Source organism: Cebidichthys violaceus, unplaced genomic scaffold, assembly GCF_023349555.1.
Source record: "Cebidichthys violaceus isolate CVI_PGR_0920_01 unplaced genomic scaffold, fCebVio1.0.p SCAF_19, whole genome shotgun sequence".
NCBI classification, from domain to species: Eukaryota; Metazoa; Chordata; class Actinopteri; order Perciformes; family Stichaeidae; genus Cebidichthys; species Cebidichthys violaceus.
The window spans coordinates 10253305-10275390 of NW_027176361.1; the positions used below are offsets into that span (position 1 = coordinate 10253305).

General features: G+C 42.1%; 1 protein-coding gene across 1 annotated transcript in view; it reads left to right on the forward strand.

The window, feature by feature from the left end:
* The first annotated feature begins 353 nt into the window (after positions 1–353).
* Positions 354–22086, forward strand: part of nrxn2b (neurexin 2b) — a 645600-nt gene continuing 623867 nt past the window's right edge. Inside the window, exon 1 of the mRNA XM_068713609.1 lies at positions 354–430. The gene's annotated coding sequence lies outside the window, so the exon portion shown is untranslated. The remainder of the gene's footprint in view (positions 431–22086) is intronic.

Below are 22086 nucleotides of genomic sequence, written 5' to 3' on the forward strand. Positions count from 1 at the left end.
TCCTCCACACGGGATTGGACTCTTTGCTGAAAGATGACTGGCAGACAAGACGGAGGAGGAAAAAAAAAAAGTCTGTTTAGAGCACATTTGGCTTTGGAAACACACGGGGGAATCATTCAGTGTGTTTGGCCCACTGTCTGTCGTCTGAATGCCGAAGTTGTCTCTCATTGTCTCTCAAGCGTGTCAGCATTTGAATGCACGGTTGAAAAAAAAAAAAGGCTGCTCCATCATTGCTGCGGCAAGAATGGACAACACTTCTCCCTCGACGGCAGACGCACACAGCCAGATGGTGGCATGTCAGGGGTCGGCATATACCACCTCCGAACAAGAGGTACAATCATTGATCCAGCGCCACAGGAACAAAGGCGGCTACTGAGAGAAACGTCTGCTCTCTCTCAGCTGTCCGCTCCCTCCCGTCAGAGCGATGCAGGTGGGTTGTGAAGTTGTGAAAGAGGCCGGGATATTGTATTTGCTCCTTGCCTTCATAAATCATACATGCCTTTGAGTAAATTCACAGCTCCACAGATTTAATAAGAGCCGTGTTGGTAGGCCAAGGCAGTCTATGTGCCTCACATATACCATTGTAAGCGAGATCATTATGGTAAATTCTCAGAGGGAGGCGAACTTTAATAACTGCTCAAAATAAATCAAGAGGCAATATGAGAATTGACAGGCGTTTCTGCCCCCCAGACTTCAGGTAGAGTGTAAAATTGAAACAACACCAAGCATCGGAACATCTCAAGTGATATTGCTTCTTGAGGGAGATTCTGATTATGGAGGTTAGAATATTATGTGCCACTGCTTTGGGCAATCATGTCGCGCTGCAGCCGCGCTGCCATCGCAATCAATCACAGTTTATGGTAATGACTCAGGAGGAAATCATTGACACCTATGCATCCGGAACACGGCGTCAGCGGCATTTTCGCCGCCGACGCCTCAGTTCGTTACACACTTTGCTCGTCAGAGAATTCTGGAGCAACATGTGTGATTGTGAGAGAAGATATAAATCTGAGGCGGACGACAGAACACAGATGACCTTTCTGAACAAAATCCGAGCTGACCTTAGTGTGTGAATGCAAATGGGAGCAATGACTGATACAGTTTCAAAGGGCGGTTGTGGCCTCAGATGGAGATTATCTTAGCCTGCAGGAATTCACTGATACATGCCTCAAGTATCCTGCAATGGAAATGTACTACATGTTGTTGCAGTTGTTTAACTTTCAAGTATGATGGCTGCAACTACTTCTGTGAAGATGTTTTCTATCATCATTCTGCGAGAAGATCAAACTAATTGCTTACTTCACTGTGGATGTTACAGTTTGGGTTCACAAATGATGCAAATCAGGGCTGGAGTTAAAATGATGAATATTCCAAAATTAAAATAAGAGGATCTGATTTACATTTAAATACAATAGGTAGACAAGTGATTCAGGTGTCACACTGTGCTGCTTCACTCTTAATTTCAGTCCAACGCTTCAGTTTATTGATACATTGTTAATCAAGTTGTTTAAATGAGACAGGCGTGTTTAGTTTGTTTGCTTTATTGTTTTCATAGGCTTGTGATCCATTGAAAGGGGAACAAGCTCTTGTTAGTGTGTGTGTGTGTGTGTGTGTGTGTGTGTGTGTGTGTGTGTGTGTGTGTGTGTGTGTGTGTTTTGCTGTTGTTCTAGCCCAGGTATTGGGTCGATCAGCAGCTCAATCAGGGAAAGTGCAATCAGGTGTGCCTCGTTGTGTCCTCTCAGCAGGGAGGGGCTGGGCCCTGTTACCGTAGAGGAAGATAGGTGAGATACTTCTACTGGAGATTACATCATCTTACATTTGCCGTCCTAATTGGTGGGTGTGTGTGTCCATAGATAAATTGTGATGTCAGCAGTACCTCAAAACTCTTACATTAACTTTTTTTGTGTTATTATTTTGTATGATTTTGATGGTTGCACTTGGTTTAGCTCTCCCTATGCTTACCTGGGCAGGTGGTAGGTTCCAGTTAGGTGCAGCTGTTATAAGTAGAAGGGAGGAGGTTGCGGTTTGCTGTATGTCTGCAAATTTAATTTTTTTGTTTATGCTTCAGTTTAATTCAGTTTTCTTGAACTACCTTGAGTTATATTTTTGCCTTTCTTTTAGTACATTTTTGTGAGTAAATGCCATTTTTTGGCACTTTCTCCTGCTTATTGACCTGATTTTTCAATAAATAAAGATTTCCTGTGCAAAGCCTTATAAGGGGTGGTAGCACCATGGTTCTCCATGCTGCCTTCACTAGCACTATATGCGGATGCTATTGTAATGTACCTCACAGAGATAAATAACTCACTACCTGTGTTGTTGGAAGAAATTACAAACTTAGCTAAATAGAAATAAAACCAAGCTGTGGAAGTTGGCAGACACCTGGACCTTCCACACTATCAAAATGAATATTCTGCTACATTTTCTAGTTTAATTCTAGAATTTGCCATTATGACGAGCTGCTATTAAATTTAAATGGAACAAAATGAGCCTAGAGTCAATGTCCTTCAACAACCGAAAGAAAAAAGGGTAATCTGCATTAACTTCTTTAGTTCACAGAGGTTCTTTGGGTTGACTGCACTTGCAGACCATTGTTGCATTTCATACCTCTCTCTTTTTTGCTGCATTGAATACAGAGAAACTGGCAATTGTTGTGTGTGTGTGTGTGTGTGTGTGTGTGTGTGTGTGTGTGTGTGTGTGTGTGTGTGTGTGTGTGTTGGGAGAGGCTTGTTGTTTTACTCCTTGACGTTTTTGAGATACATTTTCCTGCAGCAGAAAGAACATTTTTAAAACAAGCTCCTTGTCTGTTGAGTTTTGCCATTTTGCAATGTGTCTTGACACAATTGCCAAAGGAATAATTGTATTTACACCAGCTAACTACCACCTGCGGAAGCAGAGTCAGAAAAATACTGGTGAAATAGTGAAGCGATGGCGACATCAGTGGGATTAGTAAATCAAGCGGCTTTCTGCAGCAGCACATAAACAGAGCACTCAACTGAAGGCCGAGATCTTCTCTTCTTTTCTTTCTGCCTGCTGCATTTCATCCTCAACATTGGGGTAAAATGCAAAGCGGACGATAAGGCTACTGAGATTGTTCGCCCTTGCTTTCTGTTTTCCTGTCTGTCCCCATCAACTGGCCTCATTACAAACTTGCAAAAAAGGAATGGCAAGGAGAAAATATACAAGACGATAAAGGTCACAGTGGAGATACAAACTGGCGCAGATAGTGTTGCGGTCATCATATACTTGTTACAAACTATTGATTCATTATTTTGGCACGGTTCTGAGAAAATGTTTGCAGTAATGCAATCGATCACATACAGGGGTGTCACTCATAAAATAAGTCGTTATTCCGTCCTTCTCAACAAGAAAGTACAGCTAACAAAAAAGCGTCCTGACCTGTCATGCTCTCTTATCAACACAGACTTACAATAGGGTTTAAAACGGAAAAGAAATACAGTTATAGCTTGTGACTGCTGAGCCGTCTGGGGATTTGATGGGAGACCTGACAAGCGGTGACAAACTTCTAGGGCTGTCCCTGAAGGTGTTGGGGTGAGCATTTTAAGCAGGCAGAGTGATGGGCCCTATTTTAGTCTCTGGGAGCTGATAAGGCTGGGATTCTGAATCACACATTTACAGTCACGGTTATTGAAAAGCAGGGTCACTTCACTCAGACGAGCTCTTCAGATGGAGATGGGAAGCTTGAAGAAAAGCAATGAATTAAGAATGGCCTGTCTTTGTCTCTGCCGGACTAGAAATTCAAGGACTTTCTACGCCGATCCTACTCAGGGAAGAGACTTAATAAAATCTGTCACGCCATCGTGCCGTTATGAACTTACGCGCTTGTGTCTTAAGTGCTCAGCGTTCTAAACTCTTGATTTACTGTGGCAATTACATTCTTTTATTATTGCTTACATTTTCCTCCCCTAGTTCTGCTCTGAAAAATGTGGTCGCTATAAAGATATGGTTTTCAATTCAATGTCCCAATGGAGAGGAAGCTTGTATCGGTGCAGAACTGCAGGAATCAATCAAAACACACATCAAAAGGAGCAGTGAAACAGTATTGCAGTTCTCACATTTCAGAATGATTTGGAAGAATAACATATTCTGATCCCACAACCCAATCCCACAAGTCTATTTGTTTCTGTTTACTGTAACTCTTGACATTTTGAATAACAATTGTGCCTGTTTTAGCAAAAAATATTTAGAGATTAGTCATGTTAATGAATGTGCATTCACAACACTTAGAGTCTTGGCAGCCTCATTTATTCACATGCAGAACGTCAGGCCTGTTTGTGAGTCTTTTCTATAGCTTTTATAGCTTATTTTTTTCGATAAAAAAGTATTTCTTGAATGAGCTGTGAAACAGAAATGAAAAAGTCATTATTGAAGTAAGCGTGTCATTTTTGATATGACATACTGTGGCTTTATTTATTTATTTTTTAGAAAATGAAAGAAAGACAGAAAGACCACTCAGAATTACTTGGAGCTTATGCAGTTGGCTCATATGCTTGATTGCATATTTTCTTTTTATTCCGTGACAAGTTATTTCATCTGGGATTCAATTCCAGTCAGTCTGCTGGATCAAGAGACCTCAGATATGTTACATGTGTTGTTTGGTAGATTACACAAGTCGAGCAGTTTTTTTACACCCAATGTAAAGGACCCAATATTCTGCAAAACAGTCCATGACTGTATTGAAATATGGCTGATATGAAACGTAGCATATTTTTGGTTAAGAAGGTAAACTTTTGATTCACTGCTGGACTCAATTTTATACTACATGAGTCAATTTGAAACCGTGTAGAGTGCTGTATGCTGTTAGACCAAGAAATAATGAAATAGACTAGGCCCTGTGGTCATAGTGTGGAGCCTAATATGACGCTTGAGGCTGTGCAGAGCCTCTTTCTCAGAGGCCCAGAAAGTACATCATGGGTTTTTTTTTTCCATGTCAGCCTTGAAGAGAACCAACAAGCTACAAGATGAATCACGATCTTGTATAATTTTGTGAAAAAGTAAATACGTGTGTGACTGAATTACTTGTCACACGCAGAAGGGACTCTCTCAATTTGGTTCCCTTTGGCTTGTTAAAAGAAATGATTCAATAAGTTAAATCTCCTGCTCTAGTTTTAGTGTGAGGTAATGACCTTGAAGCTGCTTCTCCTTCTTTTCTTTTTTTTTACATCAGAAATCAATGTTGTGGCGACACTCAGCCTGAATACCATGCTCTTAAATCAAATAGTTCCCCATTCTTATTTGTGCACACATACCAGAAGCACCCAAGGTCAAAGAAAGTATCATCTTGCCGATCCAAGAAACCCCCGTTCAGATAACAGCAAATGCCAAAGCTGGAGAGGCCACAGGCACCGACCACAGTCACACAGGGAGAGAGAAACCTCAGTGAACTTTCCCCACACTGAACCAGCCTGTGATTGATTTTCTACACAGATCTCTAAACGGGTGTTACTCCCCTATCTGTAACAGTAATGAATTTCATTATAAGGCCCTGGAACACACAGAGAGAGATGGAGATGCTGGCCGATGGCGGGAGAGGGAAAGAGAGAGAGAGAGAGAGAAGGGGAGATAAAAGAAAGACGGAGGGAGGGGAAAGCAGGGCTGTCACTCAGAGTCTGTCTGTCAATAGTGACAACGCATCTCGCCGCCGGCTGGAGACTGAAATAACAGCCAACCGCAGAGCAATTATAAACGCTGCCTAGTGCTTTCAGGCAACCTACACGTTCCTCTTACTGTTGTACGTATATGTTAATATAGACGTATGAGTTTCCACCCTACTTCCTTCTCCAGCATGTCGTAGCCCGTGTGCCCAGTAACCACGGTGACCAAAGACGTCCCAAGGCTGTGGATGTATCCAGGCCGCAGTGAGTCAGGACGCACAATTGGATGACTCATTGCCTTCTTGGGGCTAAAAAAGCCCTTTCATCATTATCTCTCACTCTCTCTGACTCTCCATCTTCCTCCCCACCCGGCTCCTCCTCTTCCTCATTTTGCACTTATCTCCACCTCAGCGTTTCGCAGGTAAATAAAAGCCCTTCGGTTTTCTCCCAGACCCCAGGGGAAAGTGTTGTCGTCTGACACCACAGAGAGGTGTCGGGGCATGCTGTTGACTTGCCAGTCGCCTTATTTTCATATCTACTCTACCCTTCTGTTTGGCTGTTAAGGCAGTGAATTCGCAGCCCTATCATTTTGTGGTCATTAGTATTCATGGAGGACCGGGTCAGGTTCCCCAGGAGTGATTGGCGCTCATGAATAAGCCAAATACCACTTGAGAACTTGCAGAAAAATTGTTACTCGAGTTTTGTTCAACATTTCAATCTTAAGTGGAGAGTCGCCATGGCAAATGGCTCGTAATACTCAGAAGTTATTCAAAAGGTTACACTGGTTATTTATTTATTCTTATCGTTATGGAAATCAATTGCCAGATTTTCCCTTCTGGACCAGCCATTTCTACCTAGAGCACCATCATTATTTATGCACCACCTGAACAAAATTGATTTGACACCATTCTCATCGTGTTGGCCCCAGAAATGATTTCCCAGACGGGGCATAATGTCATACGAAAATATCAGATTAACACTTTACATGGACTTTATTTTGAAATAGCACCTCCATAAATTGTCTCTCTGTTCTAGGAGTAAATCAATTATTGTCAAACTAAATGATGCTGTACAAAAGAACAAAATCAGTCTTCATGAATGCTTTATCGCTCTCTTCTTCATCTTTAGTTATGAGGTAATATTAGAATGGGTTGACACTCCTCCCTTGTATTTTAACACTTACAGAAACCATATTCCAAAGTATCATTTTTATATATTTTCAAACATTTAATCACAAAAGCTGTGCAATAACAATGGAAAAAGTGTGCGTCATGATTCTGAGATTCAAACCAGTAACACAAGATTTAGAGTCTTGGGTACAAGTGGATTCAGCGTACATTAGCTCCCCTCTGTTGACTTAACTATGGTGGTAGTATGGATAGAGTTAAAACAAATATGATCCAGAATAATTGGAACGCTTTATTCTGAGATTTCGTAAACGTGTACAGAATGATTTTTTCCATCATCATCATCATCATCATCATCATCATCGTCTCATGATGCCTCTGATAGTTTCTGAAGTAAGGTTTCACAAATGTGACTCACCGTTTGTTTTGCAGGCCAAACATACCATGACTATTTAATGAAAAATTCCATTCCTGTTTTTAGCCGGTTGTTATTAAAAGATCTTCCCTGTTACATGGCAAAGAAAATGAGTTATTTGTTGAAAATAGGAAAATAATATAATATAAGGTGCCGTACAAATTAAAGCAAATACACATTTCCAAAAATTCATCTATTAATTCATTCAGTTTGTTTGTATAAAAAGTAATGCACATCTTAACTTACTCATATTGTATAAGATCCCCGCAATTTGGTAGCTGGGTTAGGTTATCTACGATATGCTGATGATGCATTATTATACACACAAGGCTACATTTAATGCCAGATCCTCTGTCAGTTGATGGGTCCAAAAAAAATCCCCCTCCCTTTGGCGAACACAGTGTTTGCCCTCGGAGGCTGAAATTCAGCATGGAGGCCAAGCATGTGTGTGTGTGTGTGTGTGTGTGTGTGTGTGTGTGTGTGTGTGTGTGTGTGTGTGTGTGTGCGCGCGCGTGCGTGCGTGTGTTTGTTTGTTTATGCAACAGTCAGAACATACTTTAACAAAAACGACCCAGTCAGCAGAAAGTTGGTAGCATTGTAGGTGTCTGCAAACCCCGGGATAGTTTGAATGTGGACGGGACTAAATCAAAAATACGTTTCATGTATATTTCATACCTCCCTCGTATCATCATTGCAAAAAAGCAGCAATTGCAAAATTGTAAAATCCAAAGTCTTTTCCATCTGTTCTTCATTCCATCTCCCAGCATGAACCAATCGTCGTGTTAAAGCACTGATTGAACATGTGTTGAACGCAGGGTTTGTAAAGTGGTATTACTCTCATGCTGGGTAAGGAAGCGCCTTCAAATCTGCTGTTGGTCAGCGGCTCATGTTCCTTCCTCAACCATAACGAATCCCACCATCTATCCTCCCTCTGTCCTCTTTGTTTTAATCCATCCACTTCATTGTCCCTATCTTCTGTTCACACTTAGTCGCTCTAATCCCTTCCCTCTGCCCTCGCTCTTAGCTTTTCAAGACTACATTCCATTTCTATTTTTCATTCAGCTCTTGTTCTTTTACTCTGGTCTTTTGACCTTCTCTTCTGAATTTCTCCTCTAAATTTTTTGTTGTACTCCTTCAATTCTTCTCTTTCGTTCTTCCTCACAATGCTGTCAGCATGCTTACTCCCTCTTTATCACTCTTTTCTTGTGTTTATTCGTTACTCCTCCATTGCTGCTGCCCTACAATCAGGCGCTTCTCCTCTCTTTATTCCCTTCTGTTGTGCGCCCCCCCAGCTCAGCTACTAGCCTCAGCTACTGTACTGTACATTTTAAAACGTGTTTGCAACCCAAGCATTTGGGAGCAGAGGGCTGCTTTGGAGAGCCTGAGGAGCAACTTGGGGTTCACTGTCTTGATCAAGAACACTTTGACGTGTAGACAGTAAGAGCCTTGTGGTTGATGGACGACGCTCTCTACCCACTGAGCCACAGCCAATGTGCATATACTCTACATATATATTGTGCCCCTCGGCCGATGCATGTTTATTCCCAAGTTTTAATTTCATCCTCACTGATGTCGTCTGAAAAAAACCTGACACCACATTCAGCAGCTCGTCCTCCCAAGTATTGCATTACAAACAAACACCAATGTACACTTTCTCCCACTCTCTCTCTCTCTCTCTCTCTCTCTGTCTCTCTCTCTCTCTCTCTCTCTGTCTCTCTCTCTCTCTCTCTCTCTCTCTCTCTCTCTCTCTCTCTCTCACACGCATACACCAATGCACATGTTGACGGCTTGTCGCCTCGGTGACGTGACTGCACAGAGGTGACACCGCGTCTGTCACTCTGACAGCTGGCATTTCACAGCGATCCACTAACTATGGCACTCACATCGCAGACAGGAGATAGATAGAAAGAGATAGAAAGGGGCATAGGGGGAGAGAGAGAGGGGGGGGGGGGGGGGGGGGGGGGTGGTTGTGTAAAGCAAAGATCAGCAAAACAATAAAATAAAACACTGCGACAGATGGACAGTTCTGCTTTAATATTTCTGCCCTCATCTTACCCTTGTCCATGAAGATAAAGGAAAACTGCATAAGCTTAGTCTGCAGCTCGGTGCACAGTAACATGCTGTTTGAAGGACACAATGTGGTACATTAAGGGATGAGTTTTAAAGCTTTTGCTAATTGGTCAGCTTTGCTAATAAAACCATATGGTCCCTGCTGTGACTTTCAGTCTTACAGTAGACTTGCGTCTTGATTGGTCTGTCGGTCGGCACCAATTAGCAATGACGTAGATAAGATAATGACGAGACAGAAAAGCCAAACTCAAAGTGTTTATATTGCCCTTGATGAAAAAACAACAACAATATACAGTATTGTACTTGACAATACCCTTTTTTGTGAATTAAATAAAATTACATATATTATATTTTTCGCCTTAACTAAACGCTGAACTTATGTGGTAAACATGATAAGCATTATGCCTGCTAAACATGCACGTCTTTGTTCTGAGCTTGTTAGCATGCTGATGTTAGCGATTAGCTCAAAGCACCCCTGTGCTGTGATACAGCCTCACAGAGCCACAAGCGTGGCTGTAGACTCTTTGTGTTGGTTCCTAGAATATGCTGCATATTTAACCCCTATTTAATTGTATTGTTAAACAGCTGCAATGAAGTAGATGCACATAAAGTCTGTGTAACAGCCTCCTGTAGAGCACTGGAAATAGAACAAGTCAGACTTTAAAGAAGAGTTGAGAATAAACAAGATAAAATGGGTAATTCCATCTGCAGTTCGGCTATAAGAACAAAAAAGTTTGGAGGCCATTAAGACAGGGAGCAATCTCCGAACTAAGGAAGTTTAAGTCATATCAGAAGTAGGAAGCCATAGAGCACTAGAGAATTAAACTCAAAAAGTAATCCAGAAAGGTATCAGAGGATGAGGTGTAAGTGAGCTACCATAAAACTCGAGAATGAAAGAAATGAAAGGATCCCTTTAAATTGATCAAAATCACTCCTCACTGGGGATGATAGTTGTAGTGTGGAAGCAACAAAGCGGGACATACAAATCTCCTCCTGAAGTACAGAAGACTGTGAAAGTCATTGAAAGTCAGGATGTTTTAAGGTGACCGAGAACACAAAATGAGTTTAGCCCACCAACATGGAGAACAAGATGCAAAGTGCAGTAAAACATTGAAGAGATTGACCTCTCCAGGATGTCTGCTGGTAGCTTTACAGAAATGCTCCAGGTGGAGAGAGATTTAGACGAGGCTCGTGAAAGAAGGAGAAAACACGCAGTAATTGTTTAGATGCTGAAGGAGGAGTCCTTCACTTTTTGCCGGTATGCTTTCTGCGAGTGCCTATAACGTGAAGCTACTGGTAAATAAATAACTGATATGAGACCTGTTTTGAAACAACTTCATGACACATTTGAAAATAAATAAAGCGCTACCTGACTTCTCAGGGTGTTAAGACGATCCAACCAAAACCATGCTGTGTAATAGACCTGGTAGATGCATTTGGATCAGCGACATACAGCCTTCGGTGGGTAGATTTGTTCTTCTGCGTACCAAATGCGACCCAAAAAAAATGTGTTAAAGCCCATTTTCAAGACATAATGTGCAAAATTTAATATGCTTCACAACATTGGATTGATACTTACCAAAGCATGACAGCGCCTGGAAATGGGTATGACGGCAGGGTGCACAATCTCCCCTGTAGCATTCACAATGACAATGGAAGCAATCATTAGGCCATCAAAGAGGCTTGTCGCAGCAAAGAGAAGACTCTCTTCAAAACGATCAGGCAAATATTCGACACTAACTGTGTTCCAACACGAGAAGCCAATTATGAGCTGAGGAATAGAAAATTTAATTTGCACTTAATTACTTAATCTGACATTGCCTTCATATTAACTGTCTTCTGCTTGGGAGGGGCGTTATGTTGCCCTTATACATCAGTAATGTATTCCAGATGTTTGTACCACACTATACCTTGTGGGCAAAGACACACCTACATATATAAATGTATCCTAGTTAGCTACTGTATAAACAGAAATGATCAAGTGATAGACGAATGAAGCTGTGAGGGTCTGCTGGAAAGAAGAGGAGCTAATCAGCAGATAACCAGATTTGATATACTCGTCCAGCCCTGTTTACTCTAATTAGGTCACAGTGGAATAGCAAAGGGTTCAATGGCAACATTAAAAGCATGGGGACACAACTGCCTCATCCTCAGACATGCTACACAACCATCAAACATTCCAGTCTCCACCTCCCAGCAGAATATTTAAGAGTTAGAGGGCCCAGGTCCTTGATCCTGGATCGGCGGCCCTGCTGGGCTGATATAGGGTTGGATTATTATGCACGCATTGTATAAAGTCTTAAAGAGGAGTTTGTACACGATTAAGCAAAACTAGAGTTGGCATCAGACTCAAGAGGGAGACCGGATCAGAGTAGATTCTGTTCTTGTAACTGTGAAGTAAAATTGTCTTTGTCTGTTAATCCACTGAGGCTGCTGCTCCTCATGCTAACTATGCATTTATTGTATTCATTTCAAAGTAACAGCTGCTGCGATCTGAGACACAAAATACTTCACTTAACGTGCACCAGAGCATTTTTTTTTGGTTGAATGAAGGAGAACTTTCTGTTAAAAGGTGTTTACATCTAACAAAGCAAGTGACTTTGTGGTTGATCTGGTCTATGAATGTGTGATAAAAGAAAACTGAAACATCCTTTCTCATACTGGGATTTAACTGAGAGAAGCTTTACTACTTTATTAAAACCATCTACTCCAGGTTGGATAAACTCTTTTGCTTCATACACCAGTGTATTTTTTTTTTTTCAGACACTGAGTATTAACTTAATCTGCAAAAGAACACGGAGAAACACTTTTACCAGGTGAGTTAAGACAAATTGACTACAGAATGTAGGCGTTTGCCTGTGAGAGCGGCTCTGAATGCTCGTTTTATGGTGATCCAGGTGAATGTGAACGGGGCAGTTTGGGTGTTGTAATATCAGTTATTTTTAAAACACCGTTTGACTCCTCATTAATAATTTTACAGAGCGTGCTGGCATTTGCTTTGCAGAGGACATCTGTCTGGGAACTCAACCCTGGAGAGGCTATTGTTCTGTCTGTGTGGCTCTTTCTAAAATACCTCAATCTCTCTGCTTCACTGCTTCCACTTCTCTAATTTTCCCTACGTCTCCCCTGCTTCCTCCTCCATTCCCTCTCTAATTACCTTTTTCTTTACCATCATTTCCCTATTTAGCATATGAATTGGACCCGGAACGACTTTGTGTAGTTCACTTATTATATTTGCACATGCATGGATGAAAGAGTGTGTCTCTCGTAATGAAATACACAGAGAAATGCATTATATTCAATTAAGGCTGTGACTGCAACATGAGTTCAGAGTTGGTAAATATGTCTTTTGTTATACGATGTAATGTATATGACCTTGAATCATAATTAGATAACACACTGGGATGTTTGCTGAAAGCAAATGTAATTGCCGTGCTCTTGTTTCACCGCCGCTATCTGCTCTGCTCTATATGTGTTAATTTCTTTCATGTTTGACGATATCTAAGCAGCAAATTCATTACTGCGTTCATTCCTCATGTGCAGGAAGGGTTAAGTAAAGGGCAGGCTTTTGTTTTATCATTGCCTGCTCCTTAATGAAAAACAAATGTCTGCCATGAGTGGAATGAGCTTATGAAAGTGGATCTCTCCAGACTAAAATGACTGACAGTGCCACATGCAGACCACAATTGTTTAGTGTTGCTCCTGTATTTTCTTTATATTGCCATGTCAGCATTTTCTTAATAGAAAGGTGCAACAGTCTATGAAGCTACAGGGGGATGACAAAATAATTTCAACACCATATTAAAAAGGATAGAAAGAAATTAAATACTGGTGGTAAATACTGTACTGGGTTGCATGACAGCATTGCAATAGCAGCATTTGTCAACCCCCCAATCAACAGTGATAAGATGAACACATAGCACCAACTAAAGCCAAAAAAAACATTATTCCAATATATTTTTATTGCGTTTTTCATAAACAATACAGAACAAAACAGGCCAGGCATGACGTGACAAATACACTTTGAAGGTAACAATAAGTAATACAAATAAAGATAATGGGCATTACATCCATCCTCTGCTCTCACCACCCTAACAGAGAGATAAATCAATAAAAACAAATAGCATGGCTACAGGACAATATAGGCTACGCCGGTTTAGAAAACCTTAATAATATGGCAATAAGACGACAGCAGAGGCACAATCATTTTAGTACATGTCCCAAACTTTATAGAAAGTGTCCTCTGAGGAGCGCACAGCATTCTGTACATAGGATGTATTCCCTGGGAACACACTCCATTATATTATTGTGTCACAATTCATTTTTTTTTGCCGACCTTGGTGTCCTTGATCCAAAAATGGTAAATAATCTTCCTGTGGAAAATCTCAACAAATTGAATAACCTGTTGTGTTTGATATTTGCAACACGACCACCTGGAAGACCAAGTGTTAGGCACATGGGGTGTAACTGCAGTGGAACACCAAAAACAACACACAGTCAGTCTGCAACACCAGAAACATATGGAGCAACACACATGACCAGAACATTGAAACTGACAGTCTCAGCAGTAGAGAAGTTATTAGTTAGCTAGGTAGTAAGACTGATCTGGGATCAGGAAGGTCATTCTAAAACCTGTTTGGCTTTGTAACATGGCCACCGTGGGTTTTTAATGATTCAGGTACAGATAACAGCTCCCTTCCAGAGGATCTCAGATAGCAACTGGCCTCATAGAGGATTACTAGCTCATCTTTAGCTGGTGGCAGATGAGCCAGGGTCTTAAAGGTAATCTAGAACATCTTAAAATCAATCTTAAAATAAGTGCAAGGCAGTGCCTTCACTGCTGTCCTACTACAGTTGAACCACCTCCTAGTGACCTCATTATGACGCCACAGCTACGGGTTATTATTTTGCAAAAACCTCATATTTACATAACAACGTAACTATTTCCCTATTTTTCTTAACTTTTTGGTTTTCAAGAGCACCGTAGCTTGTGAGTGTCCTGTCGTTCTATGGTGGCTTGTTGTTGCCTTGATCAGGCAACTCAGGCTTGCAAATCCAGCGTGGCTCCAAACACCAAGACGCTCAGTTGCAAATAAAACGCATTCCCAGCAATACAATTTGCAACGCTTCTCAGACGCTGTCAGCCAGGAATACCGTTGGTAGTTGCTGGACTGAAAGTGACGCAGTAATGCTTTCCCTGGCTGGGTCAGGGCTGCTGGCTGTGGGGATGGCCGACCCTTTCTTACGATGTCTAGCTGAATGAAATGTCCTTCTTGAGAAAGCCGTTGCCAGTAAATCCGCCACCAAACCCGTTTCTCCTCCTCCTTCAGCCATTGAGTGTTGAAAATACAAAGCTAGGTAACAAAGAAAAGAATCACGTAACAACTTCTTTCATATCTTTAAACTTAAACTCTTACTACTACGATCTTCTGCTCGCTAGTTTCACAACAGTCACGCTAACCCACTCACCAGTCAAGCCGCGCGTTAATGCTGACGTAGTTGTAGGCCAGCTAGAAGGCGCTGACATGTCAAAGAACACGCCCAACATGTCAAACTACAAATCTGATTGGTTGAAGAGTATGACCATCAACAATATCGTTTACTTAAACTGCAAAGGGACTCACTTGTAATTCTGAAGGCCTCTGGGCACCAAGCAGAGGATAAAATCTTTACTTAAAACAAGCTGTGCTGGAAGCAGCGCAACTGAGGAAGAGAGTAGCTATGCAATGAAATAATAAGCTGTATTTATGAAAAATAATTAAATTATAAAATAGCTATAACTTGTCTAGGCCAGCAGAGAGGGCCTTGCTGGCCTAGACAATTTGGCTGAGGTGTTGCTTTAAAAAATCACATATCTTAGTCCTGAATGTCAGACTTCTTTATAGTTGATACATTGTACTAATCGGTATTCAACCAAATACAGTATGAACCACCAATGTTTGCATATGTGACTGACTAAAAAGTCCTTTTCGTCAGGTTTTCTTTATATCATGTTTAAAGCGAAGGCAGGGGGAACTCTGGAATTAAAAGGCTTTTTAAGTTTATAATTAATGACACGAAACATAAATGAAACAAAGCGGTAATCTAAGGGATGTGTATGTGATAAGGGTGTGCATGGATGACAGGATCAGTGGCGAGAGAGAGGGAGAGTGGGGCTCTGAAGCAGATACATCACACCGTACACTCTCTCAGATTACTCCCTTCTCACATAGCTTTTCTCACTCATTTCCTAATGAGCTTAATGGACTGAGTGCACAGTCTCACCTCTTTAAACCTGATGAGGTCTAGCAGAAAATTGATCTGCCTGGAGGGCTGATATGTGCTCATGCGAAATTAGATAGATGCTGTGTACATTTTTTTTTTCTTTCTCAGCCATTGCGTAAAGGGATAAGTGTGGTGTAAAAGCAGTTTTCTGCATTACAACAGGACAATATCCCAAAATGATATGGAATCATGATGGGAAAAATAAAAGCCGCCGTTTTAAAGCATACAATGTGTTACTTAGTGTCATCCCTCTGATTAAATGGCCAGTATGAGTTGTCAGTGGTCTTTCAGTGATGCTCAGTGATGCAGCTCTGCCTCTGTCAGTGTCTCTACCATCTCCTAGTTTCAGCCCCTGTCAATGTTGAGGGTCATTTTTCCATTTGATGAAATCATTGTTTCTCCAAAAAGGTCACCTCTTCAAAGAGCAACAAGAAAGCTTTCCTTTTTCCAATTAACACTTGTGCTTTTAAGGGGCTGTCCAGGCGTTTGGGTAGCTGCATCATAATAGAGCGTTTGACCTATCAATTTAGGGACAGCCTGGAAATGAAGTGTGAAACAACAAGAGTTTTGTCACTCAAAGAAACGGCTGCTGTCAATCAATAAAACAAATAGTGAGCAACGGCTTTGTGATCATTAGCTAGCAGCGTGCAGCAAAGCGGCCTGTTAAGAAAACTTCACACACTTGAGATCAGCTTCGGCTGCTCTTTAAAAAAATCGCACGGCGTCTTTGATATCATAGGTACAAACACACCATCACACTACAGCCTTGTGGCAATTAGAGGAAGAAGAGTGTGGGGGATCAGAGCTGTGAAGAGGAGTCTGCAGGCATGCAGGGGGTCCGGGATGATCACAGCCTCTTGCTGGGTCTCTGAGGGTCTGACTCAAGGGGAGGTATCAGATCACAGAGCCAGGGCTCCACCGCCCTCCGTGGCGGAGTAAATTGACGACTCAACTCGCAGTTCTAAATATATAGACATCCCCCAACAAATACAGCCCCTGCCACTTACATTTCATATAGATTTTTAAAGCGACGTCACTCACCTAACAAACCAAAGTGCCTCAGCGACGTATGAGCTGCCATGGCAAATGGGACGGACTGACAGAGGAAGTGGAAAAATATACATCTCTGTAAATGTTATATGTCAGTCTCACACAGAGAAGAGTGGCATTGGGCAGAAATCTACCTCAGTCCCCTCTGCTTCTTTGATCCTATGACACTTGTCAAACTGTGTGTGTGTGTGTGTGTGTGTGTGTGTGTGTGTGTGTGTGTGTGTGTGTGTGTGTGTGTGTGTACACGTGAGACAATCCACCCATCACTTATTCCCTCACGTCGAATGGCAGCCATCTTTTTGCCGTCCCTGCACTGCAGCCCTGCGAACCTGAGGCCTTAAGTCCTCATTGAGGACAGAAACAAAAGCCCTCTTCTTTGTTTGTTCGATAAAGCTCTTGTCTCTCACTTCTCTCTGACTCTCGCCCCTTTCTAGCATGTCGGAGGAGCACTGATTAAAGCTTTCAGCACCAAGAGGAACGATCCATCACGGTTGTACATGAGCTATCAAAAAAAAACCTCAAAGCCGGCGCTTGCTCGCTGCTTTGTCTTCCAATGAGAAGCAAGACGCCACATCAAACAGCTGACAAAACCTGGGTAAAAAGGGAATATTTTATTCATAGCTGTCAACGAAAGGGAAGGGGTGAGATATTAGGAACAGGAGGAACCTGCCGCAATTTAGCTCCTGAACCCTGAACTTGATGTCTCGGGCCCTGTGGGGGTGCGTAATGAGGAAATGTGATCAGAGAAGCAGGTGACACATGAAGTGTGTCAAGACACAAGAGGTGGATATATTTACAATAGGCAGAGATCTCACTTCTACCATTCTCTCTTTCACATCAACCCTCTGAATCTATTTATTGTCATGTTGTTGCTGGGGCAGAGTTACAGCTATATATCTGTGATGGTATGCAAATTAAAATGCTGTCCATGAAACATTTGTGATCATGTTGGATTTTCACGGTGATTTCAAGCTGTCAGGTTTGAAGAAAAACAGCAAAATCGTATTAAAATTGTATGGCTACCTACATTATCTATAGGGATTTTGTTTAACTGGTTATAAAAGAGTCTCAACATGAGTTAACTTGAGCATCAACAAGAGGATTATATATAGTTATTCTTAATGCTTATCATCGGTGCCTTCAGGTCCGATTCTGACAAAATTAGACCAAATCATGCAGGTCCACCAGAAAGTCCTTCAGCTCTGACTCCAGCGGGACCTCCAGCAGCTACCAGCCCAACACTGAGGGACCCAGATCAGGCTTCGCAGCCGCCTTTGAACTGTAGTTGGAACACCAGAGGGAGGTGGAGGTCTCAGTGCCCGGCAGCAGTAGCAGTCCTCTGGCCAGGAGCAGAGCTTCGCCTCACTGTTCTGCTGGTCCCCACTGGAAGCCAACACGGACTGCTGGAGGCCCCGCCCACATGTTTTATACTAGCTCAACTGAGAGTGTTTAACGGCCGGCTGATTTCTGCCAACATTAACCACACAACGTATGCCTCTTACAACGGTTTGCATGATATTTAACGAAAAGTTTCTCATCGTTTTTGTGCACTCAAAAGCCAGCAACACGCATCGAATTCCGCTCCTCGCATGCATACGGTCTTTTCAAAATAAAATTCTATCTTCACAGGAAAAAAACTCAGTTAGGTCTTTATACCAGATACAAACTACATCTACAAATTACGGCGCATTATTTTACGTAGCTATGGCTACAAATGCAAGATGAGACCAGTCTGAACCAGAATAAGGCTGTTGAAATATCAGTCTGTTCCATCCTCTTTCTACCAAACCTGTGTAACTCACCTCCACTAATGTGTTCGGCTTTCTTCTGCTCTGACACCACATCTGTCTTCACCGCTCCTCTTCTCTAAGACGGTGCTGCTGAGAAAGAGGGAAAACATTTTGACTAGCAAGCTGCCTGGAGATAAAAAAAAAAAGAAAAGTACTTTAATCGTCCATTAGCTGAAGAGCGGACACGGCTTCGATCAAACAGTATTCACAACTGAGCCATCATATCGAAAGAAGAAGAGTGCCCAGATGTGATGTGGTTAAATGTGTATGCAGGCATATCTGGGATGTTTGAGTATAAAAACCTGACTCCCTGATCGCTGATATAAAATCTTAGGATTTGAAAGGCAGGTGAGACACAGGAGACGACCTTGACTCTGTGCTTGTACAGTAAGTGTGTGTGTGTGTGTGTAGTTGGGTGAATGTGTGTGTCCATTTTTAGGTCTGTCTGAGGTGTCAAGTGCCGACTGTCTGTCTGTGGCAGATTTGTTCGTCTCACTTTTTCAGAAGCTGTGATTGACAGTTGGGTGGGGCAACGTGTGTGTGTGTGTGTGTGTGTGTGTGTGGGTGGGTGTAAGTGTGTGTGTGTGTGTGTGTAGAGAGAAAAAGATGTTGTTGGTGAGCCAGAGGTGATTTGTGAGTGTGTAAGTGTGTGTGTGTGTGTGTGTGAGCACACGTGTGTAAGGAGGATTTATGAGTCAGGGACAAATGCGAGCGTGCTGTGCTGACAGTCTCCATCACAGAGGCCTGATGTGAAGGGACGGGCCATGTCAGAACACAGGAGCAGCAGTGTCATCATCCAAAGGCCAGATGGGGGAGAAAAAAAGCCCACAAAGACACACACTCACACTTAACTGTGAGTGTTTGTCCCGATGCCCTGACCGGCAAATGAATGCACGGTAATCCTGCGCTTTATGGCACACATAAATAAAGAGATAAATCAGATCTGCGTCAGTCAATCAAAGGCGGTGATCACCAGTGGGAATGGCAGCCGCGGAGCAATGTCATTGCTGTCATCACAACAAGAGGGCTGCCTTTTTTCTCGTCCACAGACACACACACACACACACACACACACATGATGCGCCTGGCTGAGCAGAGAAGTTGGGTTTCCTGTCCCGAGCACAGCAGTGTTTTCAGTTGAGTCATGCTGAAATTATTCTTTTTTCAAAGCTAAGTTACCACTTACCACTAGATGTAAGACATATATTTGTTGTCATAATTTGGGTGAACCACCCATTAAAATATAGCTATCTAGCATCAGAAAACTATTATTGTTTCTTTTTTCTAATACAAATGTGACACAGAGAGAGACAAATCTTTTGCGAGTTTACGGATATCTCCTCCAGATGTGAACTTTATGTGAAATGATTTCATTCTTGTTATTCTTCATCCTTGTTCTTTGCCCACATTTCAGAAGTATCTTTGCTTTCTGGCCTGTTTTCTCCACATTTGCCGCAGCTGTCGCCTTGAGCTTCTATATGTATCTGAACTTTAAGATTCCAATTCTCGGTTGAGTAAAAGAGACACAAGTTAAAGAAAGACAGGGCTAGAATTGGCCGATTGTGCTCAAATGTGCTGCCTATTTTTCATCAGAAATACCTTCAAAATTATTAAATACATACTTTTTTCTCTCTTGGACAATATTTATAGAATAAATATTTCTTGCAGGAATTTGGAGACATTCAAAATACGTTTACAAAAATATGTTTTACAAAATAAAAGTGCTTGTGTGTACTCTGAAAATATAAGGAGGCAATCCTTAAACCATGTGGTTATTAATAACTGCTTCATAGTTTTTTTCTTTCTTCTTGTTAGCAACGGAAGCTCGATAACTCCTGCTTATTAATCGCACTGCAAAAAAAAAAAAAATGCACGTAGCAAATGAGCCCGGTTTGTTTTCCATCTCCGGTAAATAGCTCCCATTGAGATTTGAGACATATGTGGAGTTTTGCTTAATGAGAAGTGATGTAATGGATTGCTAAGACCATGAGGGGGAACTCACTTATGCTGCTGTGCCAAATGCTGTACAGTTTATTCAATCACTGACGTTGACGTGCCAGGGAAAAGATTCAGACGTTCTCCAAAGGGCTTTTATGTTCTTCAAAACTGCAATGATGGACAGGTATTTCCATTGCAAGGTGGAGGCAGCCTTTTAAGCATGGAGCCAATGTAGAACTAAGAAATCTTCCGGTGAGGATATGTATAACACTCCACTTTCTTCTTCACACAGTACTGACCTTTCCCACAGTGTCCTTCTCAAATGGGAAACCCCAGTGGTCACGGCTGCAATATACAGTAGGAAGGCTTTTGAGCCAATCCGCCCACCCTGCAGCTCCTCATGCAATTAGCACATTTACTGTGAGCAGGAGAGTGCTTTGGTCTGCACTCAGTACAGCTAATTATGATGTGCCGATTCCTGCAAAAAAAAATGCATGTGCACATGACAAGCGTGTGCATGCACACATGCACATGCCCAAACCAATTAACACTGAGGTGGTTGAATGTGTGTGAGAAAAAAATGTGTTATTTATTATATAATAATTTATTATTATTATTTTTTTTTCTCTTTCTCTGAGTAGACTTCTGTGTGAAAACACTGTATGTTTTAAGTTTATTGGGATCAGTCCAATCCTCTCTAGTGTGCACTTTGCTTCTAGTACAGAGTCCACTTCCTGTCTCTCTGCATCAGTGAGACGAAAGCATCCCTCCCCTCTGCCACCATCATTCTTCCATTGGCTCCTTCCCCAAACTGTAAACAGTCCCTCACCCCATGTCTGCGGCTGTGATCTCTAACCCCAGTGGTCTATGGGAGCTGCAGTCCCACTGATGTGTCCGTGCCCCAGTCACCTCCCGGGTGCTTTCTGGCTGAGTGGAGGCAGTCTCGGAGTGTTTCCTCGGGTGACCGAGCCCGACCAGACCCAGGTCACTTGCTTGGGGATAAATCGCTCACCAACACTCTACTGGGGAAACTCAGCTGACTGTTGGCCATTTATTCAGCACATTTGTCAGCTGTTGGCTGAGAACAACATGTCAGCTGCAATGCAAAGCAAAGACCAAACGCTATTGTCGAGAAGGTGTCACATCCGGGGTCACATCAAAAGGAAGCCAAGCTCTAGAATAAATCACGTTTTGAATAATTTAATGACAATTCTATATGTTTTTAACCAAATTCAAAAACGTTAGATTTCAGGAGCATTTAGCGTTGAGCTGATTTTAGCATTGGATGACATTCTCATTTTGAGTTTCTAGTGCAATTACATGTTCCTGGTCAGAAACTGTACTTCAGATGCTATTTCAAGTGTCTATAGTAAAGAAAAAGAGGACTTGAAGGACTTGAAGGTTGCTGTGAACTCCGCCGGTGTTACTGTAGGAGAGCAGCTTGGAAATGTCTGCGTTATTATTATGCGATCAGTAGTACCAGCAGTTCCCACTAGCTTCTTTGGCTTGGTTCCCTGCATTAAACATCTCACAGCCTCTTAGTTCTTATCAAATTGCATTCCATTGATTTATCTTTCATCCAAAGTGACTTACAACAAGTGCATTCAACCATGTGGATGCAACAACAAAAAATGTGTAGTTAGACCATGTCTTTGACCACGATGGCCCAGAGCCATTTGCAGTATGATAGGCGTGAATCTAATTCCAGCAGCCACCTGGAGCCGGTGCAGGGTGTGGAGGGGCAGGGTAGTGTGAGAGAACCTGAGTAGGTTGAAGACCAGCCGGGTTGCTGCATTCTGCATGAGCTGCAGCGGTCA